At 44.7% G+C, this 12,858-nt stretch overlaps 1 long non-coding RNA gene across 11 annotated transcripts in view; it reads left to right on the forward strand.

Moving 5' to 3' along the window:
* Positions 1–12,858, forward strand: part of LOC117196854 (uncharacterized) — a 289,465-nt gene that overhangs the window by 145,414 nt on the left and 131,193 nt on the right. For all 11 annotated transcript variants that reach the window (XR_007479022.1, XR_007479023.1, XR_007479017.1 and 8 more), the window contains 2 exons: positions 5,551–5,649; positions 5,962–6,048. This is a non-coding gene — a long non-coding RNA (uncharacterized LOC117196854). The remainder of the gene's footprint in view (positions 1–5,550; positions 5,650–5,961; positions 6,049–12,858) is intronic.

A 12,858-nucleotide genomic window follows, 5' to 3' on the forward strand; every position in this document is an offset into this window, starting at 1 on the left:
GGTTTGTTTCTCCATTCACTTACTGAAGGACACCTGGGTTGCTGGAAATTATGGATAAAGCTGCTACAAACATTTGTGTGCAGATTTTTGTGTCAATCTGTTTCCAGCTCCTTTGGGCAAATACCAAGGCGTGTGGCTGCTGGATTGCATGGTCAGAGTGTGTTTAGCTTTGTAAGAAATTGCCAAACCATCTTCCAAAGTGACTCTACCATTATTGGCATCCCCACCAGCAATGAATGAGAGTTCCTGTTGCTCCAGTTCCCTTGCCAGCATTTGGTGTTGTCAGTGTTTTGGATTTTTGCTGTTTTAATAGGTGGTGGTGGTATCTCATTGCATTTCTCTAATGACATAGGATGTGGAATACCTTTTCATATGCTTGCTTGCCATCTGTATATCTTCTTTGCTGCGGTGTCTGTCCAGGTTTTTTGCTCATTTTTAATTTGGCTTATTCTCTTATTGTTGAGCTTTGAAAGTTGAGTTTTAAGAGTTCTTTGTATATTTTGAATACTAGTCAATTAGCAGTTATGTGGTTTGCAAGCCGTTTCTCCCAGTCCGTCTTGTCTTTTCATTTTCTTCACAGAGTCTTTTGCAGAGCAAAGTTGAAAATTTTAATGAAGTCCACAGTTCTTTTAGCTGCAGTCCCTTTATTACGCAGGAGCCCTAATGAGACGGTGGTAATGTGTGGGTGAAGGGGGGAGGGGAAGCATTCTGTGATCACCTGACTATGTCTCAGTCATAATCATGTGACCGTGAGCCTGTACCTCTGGGCAATGACCTTCATGACTGCTTCTCAGCTTCTCCCTGTGCCCTCTCAGGCAGGACTGGAAAGCTAGAGGAGGCTGGAGTTCAGTTTTCCCGTCACCACGTTGACAGCCAGAGGGGCTGGTGTTGGGCATACTGCTTCTCCCAGCTCAGTCAGGCTCTGGTGGAATAGTCTCCCTTGAAGGCAGACCTCTGTTAAGGAGAGAGAGAGAACTCTGGGCATGTTACAAGATGATTACTGCTCTCCAGTTGAAAGTGTGAGGAGATTTTTCTCTGATCTTTGCCCTGAGAACTTCATGGGGTTCCTGGAGGGTAAACTGATGAAGGTGTAGGGGGCTTGCCTAAGACTGGGCTCCCAGGAGCTTTTAATCGCTCAAGCTAGACCACAGCTCCGTCTGCAGAAATTAGTTAATTATCCCTTAAGTGTTCCTACTGGGCTCCAGCTAGGGTGTTTGCTCCTGTAAGTTCTGTTTCTCTGTATGCACCTGTCACTGCGATTTGTCCTTTTTTTTTTTGCGGTACGCGGGCCTCTCACTGCTGTGGCCTCTCCCGTTGCGGAGCACAGGTTCCGCACGCGCAGGCTCAGCGGCCATGGCTCACAGGCCCAGCCGCTCCGCGGCATGTGGGATCTTCCCGGACCGGGGCATGAACCCGTGTCCCCTGCATCGGCAGGCGGACTCTCAACCACCGCGCCACCAGGGAAGCCCTGCAATTTGTCCTTTGACCTTAATTCTCTGACAGATCTAAGAGGAGCAGTTGGTTTTTAGTTTGTTAGCATTTTTTCTTGTTGTGAGGTTGGGATTGATGACTTCCAAGCCCCTAACATGTGTGACTGGAAACCGGAAGTTGTCCCTCGATTTTTGACAAAGGTACAAAGGCAATATTGACAAATAGTAATGGAACAATGGGATATCCGTATTTAAAAGAAGAACTCTGATCCATTCTCTGCTCTATATGCAAAAATTAACTCAGAATGCATCATAGAACTTGAACATAAAACTTAAAACTATGAAACATCTAGGAAAAAACTAAGGAGAAAAATCTTCTTAAACTTGGGACGGGCAAAGATTTCTTAGACACAACATCAAAAGCATGATCCATGAAAGGAAAATTGTTAAAATAGACTTCACCAAAATTAAGTATTTCTGATCTAAAGACACCACTAAGACAGGCAAGCCACAAGGAAAAAGTATTCTCAAAGCACATATCTATTAAAGGACTGGTGCTCAGAATATATAAAATCTCTTTATTAAGAAAATAAACAACCTAATTAAAAAATTAGGCAAAAGATTTGAGCATGTGCTTCACCAAAGAAGATATATAGCTGCAGAAAAGCACGTGGAAAGATGTTCAGCGTTGTTTGTTATTAGCAAAATGAAAGCACAAATTAAAACTGCAATGAAATACAACTACAGCCCTATTAGAATGTCTAAAATTTAAGAGCTTGACCATACCAAGTGAGACGAGGATATGGAAGGCCTGTATCTTTCATACGCTGTTGGTGGGAACGTAAAACATGCATTCCCTATGGAATGTTTGACAGTTTCTTTAAAAGTGACACAAGGGCTTCCCTGGTGGCGCAGTGGTTGAGAGTCCGCCTGCTGATGCAGGGGACACGGGTTCGTGCCCTGGTCCGGGAAGATCCCACATGCTGCGGAGCGGCTGGGCCCGTGAGCCATGGCTGCTGAGCCTGTGCATCCGGAGCCTGTGCTCCGCAATGGGATTGGCCACAACAGTGAGAGGCCCGCGTACCGCAAAAAAAAAAAAAAAAGTGACACAGGTGCCATAGGACTCAGCCATTATCATCCTAGTATTCATTTAAGAGAATTAAAAGCAAAGGCTTTTACTGAATGTTCATAGCAACTTTGTTTGTAGTAGCCTAAAACTGGGAACAACTCAAATGTCCATTAACAGGTGAGTGGATAAGTTGTGGTATATTCGTACAATGGACTACGGTCATCAATAAGGAGGTAATGAGGTATTGATACACCTGCAACAACATGTCAGAATCCCAAAATAGTTATCCTGAGTGGAAGAAGCCAGAATAAAAGAGTATATAGTGTAGGTTTCCATTTATATAAAAGTCTAGAATATATAAACTAATTTATAGTGACAGAAGGCAGATCAGTGATTGTCTGGGGATGGAATGTCAGGGTGGGGCTGAGGAAACTTTTGGAGTGATTATATATCCATTTATATATCCATAGACTATATAAGCATATGTCCATATAATATATATTACATATATTTATACACATACACACATATATATGTGTGTGTATATATATATCATTAGCTTGATTATGGTTTGGTTTCATGGGTGTATATATATGTAGAAATTATCAAATTTTTACATTTTAAATCATGTAGTTTATTATGTGTCGATTACCCAAATAAAGCTTTCAAAAAAACCCCCCAAATAACTAAGTGTTGGTGGGAAACTCTTCCCAGATTAGGGAACAGTATTGTGAAGTCCCTGATACAGGAAACAGCTGTGAACAAAGAGGACCACTGACTCTTCTAGTGAAAGGGACCGGTGAGGTCATCTCATCCATCTCCCTGTCCCCATGAAGATAACAAGGGAAAGCTTTCCAAAGACAGGATTCTGTACTACTTTTAAGATATTTTGTTTTTAAAATTACTGAATTTTGATCATGTTTGTATCGGGCCACGTGGTATTCAACAGCATAGCAAAATCCTCCCACAGAGCTCACTTTGCATGGGAGACAGACAAGATGATGGAGTTTATAAACAGTATGTGATACAGAATGGCACAGACGGGTGCTGTGAAGCAGAGAGAAGTGGGGGTGGGGGGGCTAGTAGTTTGTGGAAGGCCTCCCAGGAAAACAGCAAATGCTGTGCAAATTTGTGTCCCATCCCCGGAGGGAGATTGCAGAGCCTCTGGTCATTAGCATTCTGATTGGGAGAAATTCCCCTGTCTAACAAGAATCCCTTCATTATAATTAACATTATTTCTTGTTTTCTCTTAGAAGAGACAGAACTAGCATATCAGTAGGTTATGAAATACCACCTTGCCTACATTGGAGGCATGAAAAATTCATGTGTACATTTAACCTTTTATATAGTCTCTGCCCTCAAGTTGAGATAACTGTAGATTCACATGCAATTTTAAAGAGCAATGCAGAGAGATCCCGGGTACTCTGCCCGGTTTCCCCAATGGTAACATTTTGCAAGGCTAAAGTACAGTATCATGGTCAGTATATTGATGTTGGTAAAATCCACCAATCTTATTTAGATTTCCCCAGTTTTACATGTACTCATTTGTGTGTGTGTGTGTGTGTGTGTGTTTAGTTCTATGCAATTTTATCACATATGTCGGTTCTCGTGTCCACTCTCACAGTCCTGATATAAAACAGCTGCTCATCACAAGGGTTCTTTGTTTCCCCCTTTAGAGGGAAACACCACTTTCCTCCCACTGCCCAGCCCCTACTGTCTCTAACCTATAGTAATCGCTAATCTCTTCTCCATCTCTGTAATTTTGTCATTTCAAGAAGGTTATATAAATGGAATCATACCATACATAATTTAGGGGGATTGCCTTTTCTTTACTCAACATAATTCTCTTGAGATTCATCCACACTTTATTGTATAAAAATAGCCCATTCCTTTTTCTTGCTGAGTAGCATTCCTCAGTATGCATGTACCATCATTTGTTTAACCTTTCACCCGCTGAAGGACTTCTGGGCCGTTTTCAGTTGTGGGCTGTTACAGGTAAAGCGGCCATGCTCATTCATGTGCAGGTTTTTGTGTTTATATGCGTTTTCATTTTTATGGGATAAATGCCCACAGGTACAATTGCTGGGTTGTACGGTGTTGCATGTTTAGTTACATAAGGAGCTGCCAAACCGTTTTCCTGAATGGCTGTCACATTTTATATTTCCACCAGCAGTGAACAGAGAGGTAATTCTGTTTCTCTTCCTCTTCACAAGGATTTGATATTGTCACTGTTTTTTGTTTTGGCCATTCTGATAGGTATCTGGTGATGTCTCATGTGGCTTTAATTTATATTAGTGTGTGACTGTAAGCAAGATTTAGCTACAGAAAGGAAAAAAGAGAGGAGTAACAGGTGTTCAATAAGAAATCTTTTGGTCACTCTGTTCACCCAAGTTGAGGAAGGACCTCACAAAGTCCTCTAGGGATAGATTGAAAGAATGTCCAACTTGCAATCTCAGTTCAAAGATAAGCTTTGGACAGCATTGTCCAAAGTGTATTCTCCAGAACTCTTGTTCTCAGAGATGCTTATAGATGTTATGGGAAATAGGTGAAAGCCAGTAAAACTGGCTTTATGAGAAGTTAGAATATGAATAATCATGTGAAACTTGTAGGAGCATCTACTATGCAAACGAATAGGTATATTCAAGCCATGAAACCCCTCTCTTTGGAGGAATACACTCTGGTGATGCTGACCTAGGGAAAAGCTTATGCTCTGCAAATGTAATACAAAACCGAGATTGGAAATCAGTTGGCTGTCAGGGAGCAGTTAAGCAGGGTTCTCTGCTCAGGATAGTAATGGTAAAAATGCATACCTTTGTATATTATTTCTTAACTTTATTAAACAGCTCCAAGAGCAGGGGTCTGGGCTGTGGTGTGCCAGCAACCAGGGTCAGGCCTGGGAACCCCTCCCTCTGATGTGAGAGGGGGTGTCTTGGGGAGAAGCCAAGTGAGAAAGCATGGTGGGCTGCCCAGGAGAAGGCTCCGGGCAGAGAGGAGGAAACTGGGTGTGCACCGGCGGGAGGAAGCTACATTTTTCAATAACATTTTTCACAGGTGCTGTCACCTTTCTACTGTTCGACTTCAAAATTGCAACTGTTCTACATCAGTAAGAACAAAGGTGGGAGGAAGAGCCTGGAGGAAATCCCTTGGCCGGTGAGTGCGGGGGTCATATCTCTCTTTAGGGTTGAGAGCCAGAAGCCTAGGTAGGGACAGAGCCATTAAAGGTGACCATGTATGAACACGTCCCCTGCTCACCTTGGACCCATTTAAGAGACTGTGTGTGCTCCTGGATTGACTCAGACCTAAGGCCCTGATTGTCTCATTTCTCAAGCGGGAAGCAGTCTCAGGACCATTTCTTTGGCTTCTACCCTCTCGGGAGAGCAGGCGCTATGGAGTGATTGGATATTGCAGGGGTCTGACATTTCTTTCACTACAGACTCTAACACCGCATCCTGTAATGTCTAGGCTGTCGGATAGCTGTGCCGGGGCCCAAGAACTCTACCTCGTGGCTTCTGAGCAGGCAAGTTTGGTCCAGAGGGTTTGCTGCTGCTGGTGAGTCCTCAAAACAGAATGTTTTCTCTGGTATCGCATGGCGGTTTCAGAATGGGGGCCGGAAGATGGTTGAGGTGTTACACAGACCAAATGGCTTACTTTGTGTTCAGAATGAGTTGGACATCTTTAGAAAGCTGTTCTCTACTTGCCGTCTTTCTAGAGACAAAGTTGTAGGTGCCTCTGAGCAGAGGCTTCCTAAAGATTCATTCTGCACAGAACTGGTTCCAGAGCTAAGGGACCACAGGAAGAGGGGGTGGTAAAGAAGGAGGACTATTCTGAGGTCTGAATAAGCTTGGAGGAGGCCAACTTCTCTCCCACTTTCTTCATTACAGAGAGCACTGGGGCTTCTGCAGGGAGGAACAGTGGACGAGGGTTACCATGGGGTTGTGCGGTCACAGCCATCTGTGGACCAAGGGGAAGCATAGGTGGTGGGAGCCTCTCCCAGCCCTTCCCTTACAGCTTGAAGCAGACTGTTGCCCCCATATTGGGATTCCAATGCCTAGTTTATTTTCTGGAGCCCCCTGGGACTGGGTGGGGAGTCAGGACTGCTGACCCAGGCCTTGGTCTGTGGCTTCTGTCAGTTTTATTACGTTGCTATAGCGTCAGAGACCAATGATCCTGACCCCCTCTGGGATGCAGAAAATTCTTAGAACACAGACAGGACCCCGCAGGTTCCTGGCAGTTGGATTGTAACATCTTTCGAAGAGTGGCCCTGCCCCGCTGTGGAATAGGCACCAATACCCAGCCTAGAACCCTTTGCTTCTCCAGGCACCAGTGGGTAGTGGGTAAGAGCGCCTGCATACGGGGTCCCTTTCCCTCCTGGCCTGGAGGGCTGGGGGCCATGCAGGTGGGCAGCAGCAGACTGATGGAGCAGTGTGGTCTAGGGGCTGGGGCCACCTCACGGTGCAGGGCCTCTGGGAGCCTTCTCAGAACTGTCTGATTTTTCCCCGAGACCCTGGCTGAGGATCCAGAGCTCTGGGGCTTAGTGAGCCCCCAGTCCATTCTCTGACACAACCGGTGAGTGACTTTCTGGCTACCTTCTTCCTGGCTGCCAGGAGCTCTGGTAGACGTTTTGCAACAGCTTGCCAATCAGAAGAAAGGAACTGCCCACATTTCTGCATTCTCTGCCATAAATGGGAAAAAATATGACAGAATTTGAATTGCTTTTCTCCCCCACGGGATAGAGTATTTTACGTTTGATTATTTTCACCCTGCTTCATTCCACAAGGCATGTGAGGTGGCTTACACAAATGCATCTAAAGGAATGAAAATAAATAATCGAATGAGTCAGGGTGATGGGAAAATATTAATAAAGTGAAGCCATAAATAATTTTATCACCCCAAAACGCACACGCTGTGGTCCTGTATGTATCCTAGGGTTGGGTCGCAAGTTTGTACGTATGGTGAAGGAGGTTAAAGTCCTAAAACACAGTTCACTAAAAATTTTAACCAAGGAATAAACCATGCAGTGTTTGAGTCCAGAACAGGACACAAGTTGTATATCTAAGAGCAACTTTTTCATTTTTCTTTATTAGTTTTAATAAGCTATTTGATTTATACAAAAGTATATTCATAACCTATATGTAAGTTATACATTACAGTAATATAATGAGTATCCATGAACCTGAAGGATACATTCCCTAACTTGTATCTACCCACGTGCTCCCTCTTCCTCCCTTTGTCCTGCTGCTTCTCTCCCGCCAGAGAGCATCACTATCTTAAATTTTCTTGACCGTCCTTTGGATTTTTCATTTTGTTTTACCCACAATGCATAAATACAGAAATGATATTTTGTTTAGTTTTGCTCTTTTGAAGTTTTGTTAAAATAATATACCAGTTGAAGTCTTCTGGGATTCTTTCTTTTCCGTTCAACGTTGTTTCCAAGATTTCCTCATGTTGCGGCCTGTATGTGCAGTTCATGCTTTTTTACTTCTTTGTAACCATGCTTTTTGTGAATAGACCATGCTTCATCCATTCCCTGTTGTTGACCCTGTCGGTAGCTTCTTGTATTGCGCTATTATGAACATTTGTGCTGAATGTTTTTGGCAGATGTCTCCTGGTGCATGTATTCCAGACTGTGTCTAGGGTCATATGTGTGAACAGAATCATTGGGTAGACTTTGTAAGATAATGCCGAAGTGTTTTCCAAAGCTGTTGGAAAGGTACAATCCTGCCAGTAGAGTACGACCTTCCTCAAATCCTTATCCTTTCCAATATTTGACATTGTTAGACTTATTAATTGTCAATATAGTGGCATGAAAATGATCTCATGTGACACTAATTGCATTTTCTTGACTGGTAAGACAGTTGCATTTCACGTATTGATTTGTTTCACGTTTTTCCTCTTCTGAGAAGTATCTTTTTCTTATGTATTTTGCATATTCTTTTATTGGGGCTTTTCCTTATTGATTCGTATGAATATTTTATGTATCTTGTCTTAGGCCAACTTTTCATTTCCTAGCCAGGCAATTTTGTTTCTGACTCCAATTTTTTTTCTATATGCTGATTACTCACAAGTCTAAGTATTCAGCCTGAGACTTCCTTTTGAGCGCCACACCCGTGAGCCTAACCGTGTACTCAGCATCTTTACTTGGATGTCCCATAGGATTCTGAGGTTCAACGTGTCCAAAATTGAGCTCATCATCTTCCCACCCTGGCCGAATTCTTCGATTTTGTTTTCTGTCTCAGGAATATCACCACCAGCGACTCAGGTGTCCAAGCCCCGAACTTAAGTGTGGTTTTTGATGCAAGCCTCCCTCATATGCTATGTTCAGTCCATCAGTTAGTATACTAATTCATAAATATCCCTTGAATCCATTTTTGTCTCTGGAACCCGAATGCTACTTCTTTATTCCATGGTCACAGGAAACCCTAACCCTTTCAGAGCCCTCCTAACTGGACTGCTGGCCTGTCATCTTGCTTCCCTCCAATCCGTGCTCTGCAGTGCAGCCAGGTGATACCTTTCCAAAGCACATTATGTGGTCAGGTAACTCCCTGATTAAACAATTTTCATGGCTTCTATTTCTTTTTTTTTTTTTTTTCCTTCTTTTCCGGTACGTGGGCCTCTCACCACTGTGGCCTCTCCCATTGTGGAGCACAGGCTCCGGACGTGCAGGCTCAGCAGCCACGGCTCACAGGCCCAGCCGCTCCGCGGCATGTGGGATCTTCCCGGACCGGGGCACGAACCTGCGTCCCCTGCATTGGCAGGCGGACTCTCAACCACTGCGCCACCAGGGAAGCCCCATGGCTTCTATTTCTGACGAAGGTCCAAGCACAAGAAACTCCTCATCAGGCCCCAGTTCACCTCTTGTTCCTCATCTATGGCCAAATCCTCTGCTTGCCCTGTGCTCAGTTGTACCCAGATATGGTAGAAACTGTGTTATCTGATAAAATTAATAAAAATTGGGTGAAACAGAGAACCATAAAAATGCTGTATACATGGGATGCATATTTTATTTCAAAACACATAAGTGTACATCTATTCAGCAATGTTTTGAAATAGGGCCAAGACCTTTTCTTGGAGTGTCAGTAAGTTGATGGTTGTTGAGAGTCATCTTTCTTGCATAAACCACACCAATAATGGATTATTTATGATTTCCAGTTGCAGTCTTCCAAAAAGTATATCATAGACTTGACACTTGAGAAGCAATGTGAGTGCATAATTCTTCTATCTTTTAAAGACTTTTTTTCCTCCTCAAGCTACTGAAGTTGTTTTACCCATATCTAATTTGATACTATTTTCTTTTTAGGATTCACCTTCATTAAATCTTTTCAAAGCATTCTACTTAGAATAAAAACAGCAACTTTCTTTTCACAATCATATTTCATGAGTTTACATGGTATTTAATTCAATAACACTAAAACTGGCATAAGCAGCCTTGGGAACAAACACAGCTGACCCTTGATACGCATTTAACTCATCTGGGGGTACAGAAGTGCACAGGCTTACACCCATGCACGCTCAGTGTGCTGTGGGCAGCAGTCAGTTTGTTTTACAAGAGTTGATATAAGGGAAGGTTGCTTTAGAGAAGGTCTACTCTATTTGCAGTTCTTTATGCGCTCATCTCCAGGCTTTTGCCTAAGTCGTTTCTTCTGCTTGGGATCCTGTTTTCCATTTAAGTTCACTCCTAATTCTTCTTCAGGTGTCAGTGTGCGTATCACTCATCTAATAAGCTTTCTCCGACTCCCTAGGACTTGGATAGAAACCTCACTATGTGCTGCCATGGGTTTCTATCTCCCTCTCTGAGGTTCCTCAACATTTGGGGTCAGATTATTCTTTTGTGTTCCGTGCACTGTAAGATGTTTAGCATCATCCTTCGCCTCCCCCAGATGCCAATAGCACCCTCCACCAAGCTGTGACAATCAAAGATGTCTTCAGATGTTACCCATGTGCCCTGGGGGACAGAATTGCCCCGGTAGAGAACCACTGCTCTAGATTATGAATGTCTGTTGAACGACTGAATGACTTGATTACTTGGCCTGATACAAAAGCGAACAGCAACAAAGCAGCCTATAAATTCAGGAGAGTACTCAGGTGCTCTTTCAGACAATATCTCCATCCTGCAAAACACATTTCAGTGCACTTTTTATTTGGAGCTTTGCTGCCGGCCTAAGAAGTTGTTTTTACTGCCTGCAGGAAAATGCGATGATGTTTTGTATATTTTATGTTATTTTTAGCCTGCTTTGCCATCTGCCCAAATCTTAGGCCTTCATAGTGGGAAAGACATTCTACCGGTCAGCTGAGATCTACAGTACATTTCCAGGTACATTTTGATCTCCATGCTCCTGAAGTTTGTGTAGGAATGACTCTAGGTAAGAAAGGGGGGTGGGTTAGATGCACAGTTAGCTTAGCACCCCATCCTGTTCAACAGTCTCTCTGTACCGTACCCCTTGCAAAGCAGCTCACGAGACCTCTAGGTGGGAATCATTTCCATATTTCCTGGACACTGTCCCACCTATCTATGGGAACTTTGCTCATTTGTTTGACAAATATTTTTGAGCACCTAATATTTTGAGCTAGACACTGGATTAAATGCTGACCATCATACGTATGTTATGTGATTTACCTAAAAATAAGTTTAGGTGATAGAGACATTAGTCCATCATTGGACTAAATGCTGGTCAGAATCCTCCGTGTTGTCTAGTTTATGCCTCCCTCGATTTAAGGGAATGTTGGGAGGTGATTAAGAAGACAAAGAAGTGGTTAAAAGGCTGACTGTCTTGCTTGAGGAATTGCCGTGAACACTGAGGTTCTCGCCTGTGGGACATCAGCAACGAGGTGACAGGTCTCATCTAGAAAAGGGATCCCTCACAGACGCACAGGTCCAGGCAGCACGGACATCATGGATGCCTTCCTGACCTGTGTGCTGTCAGCCCCACTGGTGACAGCGGTCCCACCCACTGTCTTTGAGACCCTCCCTTCCGCCCTGCTGTGTTGGTGCTGCACCTGGGCCTGCAGGACCGACCCGCGGGACTCTCACTAGGAAATCCCTACCTGCTGAACTCTGCTTGGGGAAGATAGGTTTACCTGAACACTCCCAGGAATAACTGTTGTGCTTTGTGACTTTTTCCCTCCTTGAGCCGTTGGAAATACCAAGTTTGATGATGAAGCTCCGACGGGCACATTAGCTTTCTGTTTAGCTGACTGCCTGCAGAGGATCAGAGGGAAATTCCTGCAGGGCTCCCTGCTCTGGTCCACCCTGGCTTCATTTTCCATCTCTGATGCTTCCAGCCGTGCAAACATACACAGCGTCACCATGGCGACTCCGGGACAGATACACGCATGTGAAAAGCGCATGAGGCAGATCTCTCCTCTGATGCATTGTTAGGAGAGGAGAAAGCCTTTAAAAGCTCTCAGAGCCACCCTGTTGCCTCCTGATTTTCACACAAGAGCAGCTACCTCACTCGTCAGCATAATATCCTTTCCCTTGTATTTTGCTTTGCTCGCGGAAGTGACCTCAAGCTCAGGGAGATGTCACTCCAGGATGAACAGAGCCTCGGACCCCTAGACCCACCTTATGTGGTTTGCCCGCTGTTGGATGGGGCTGTGGCCTCCACACTGGACCGTAAGCTCCCTGTTCTCTGACCAAGACCTCTCGCCTCTGTGAGTGTCTGACGTTGACCCTCCCATCTCTATTCACACCATGCCCACCTCCTCACATCGGGGTCATTGCTCCCCTTGCTTCTGATGCTTCTGTCCACTTTCCCCCCAGCCCCCTGCCATCCTGTGTCCCATCCTGTGGGACAATCTTTCCAGGGCCATTCCTGAGGGACCTGGTTATGGCCATGTCACACTGGGTTCTGGTTCACGTCTGACCTTTTTTTCCAGGTGAAATCAGGCTTAAGTGAATACAAAGCAATGACAGGGAGAATGGCTGCAGCCTGAAAAATACACAGCAACAGCGAAATCGGGGCAAAAATGGGCGGGGGTGGCTCAGTTGGGGGCACTGGGGGCAGAAGAGGGGTCAGTGGGTGTGGGGAGCAAAGGGCAGGGCTTATCTGTCAGCCCCACCACACGGGGTGTGTCCAGAGGGCCAACTCTGATCACTTGCTAATACGTTTTGGGTGCTGTGCTGGGGAGGGACGCTGCCCTCTGCTTCTGCACTGGAGGGTGATGGATGGTGCTCACTGGCCGATGCCTGTGGCTGGTGCAGCAGGGAGGCTTTCTGCCCCTGAAATAAATGAGTGTGTCTTCCCTAACGGTGGGGATGAAGAAAGTTGATGACCAGGTGTCTCTTTGGAGAAGGAGCAGCAGACCAGAATAGTTCACTTTTCATCAAGTCACCCCTCGGTTCTAGAAGGAGAGTCCACC

The sequence above is a fragment of the Orcinus orca genome, chromosome 8 (genome assembly GCF_937001465.1).
Source record: "Orcinus orca chromosome 8, mOrcOrc1.1, whole genome shotgun sequence".
In the NCBI taxonomy this organism is placed as follows: domain Eukaryota; kingdom Metazoa; phylum Chordata; class Mammalia; order Artiodactyla; family Delphinidae; genus Orcinus; species Orcinus orca.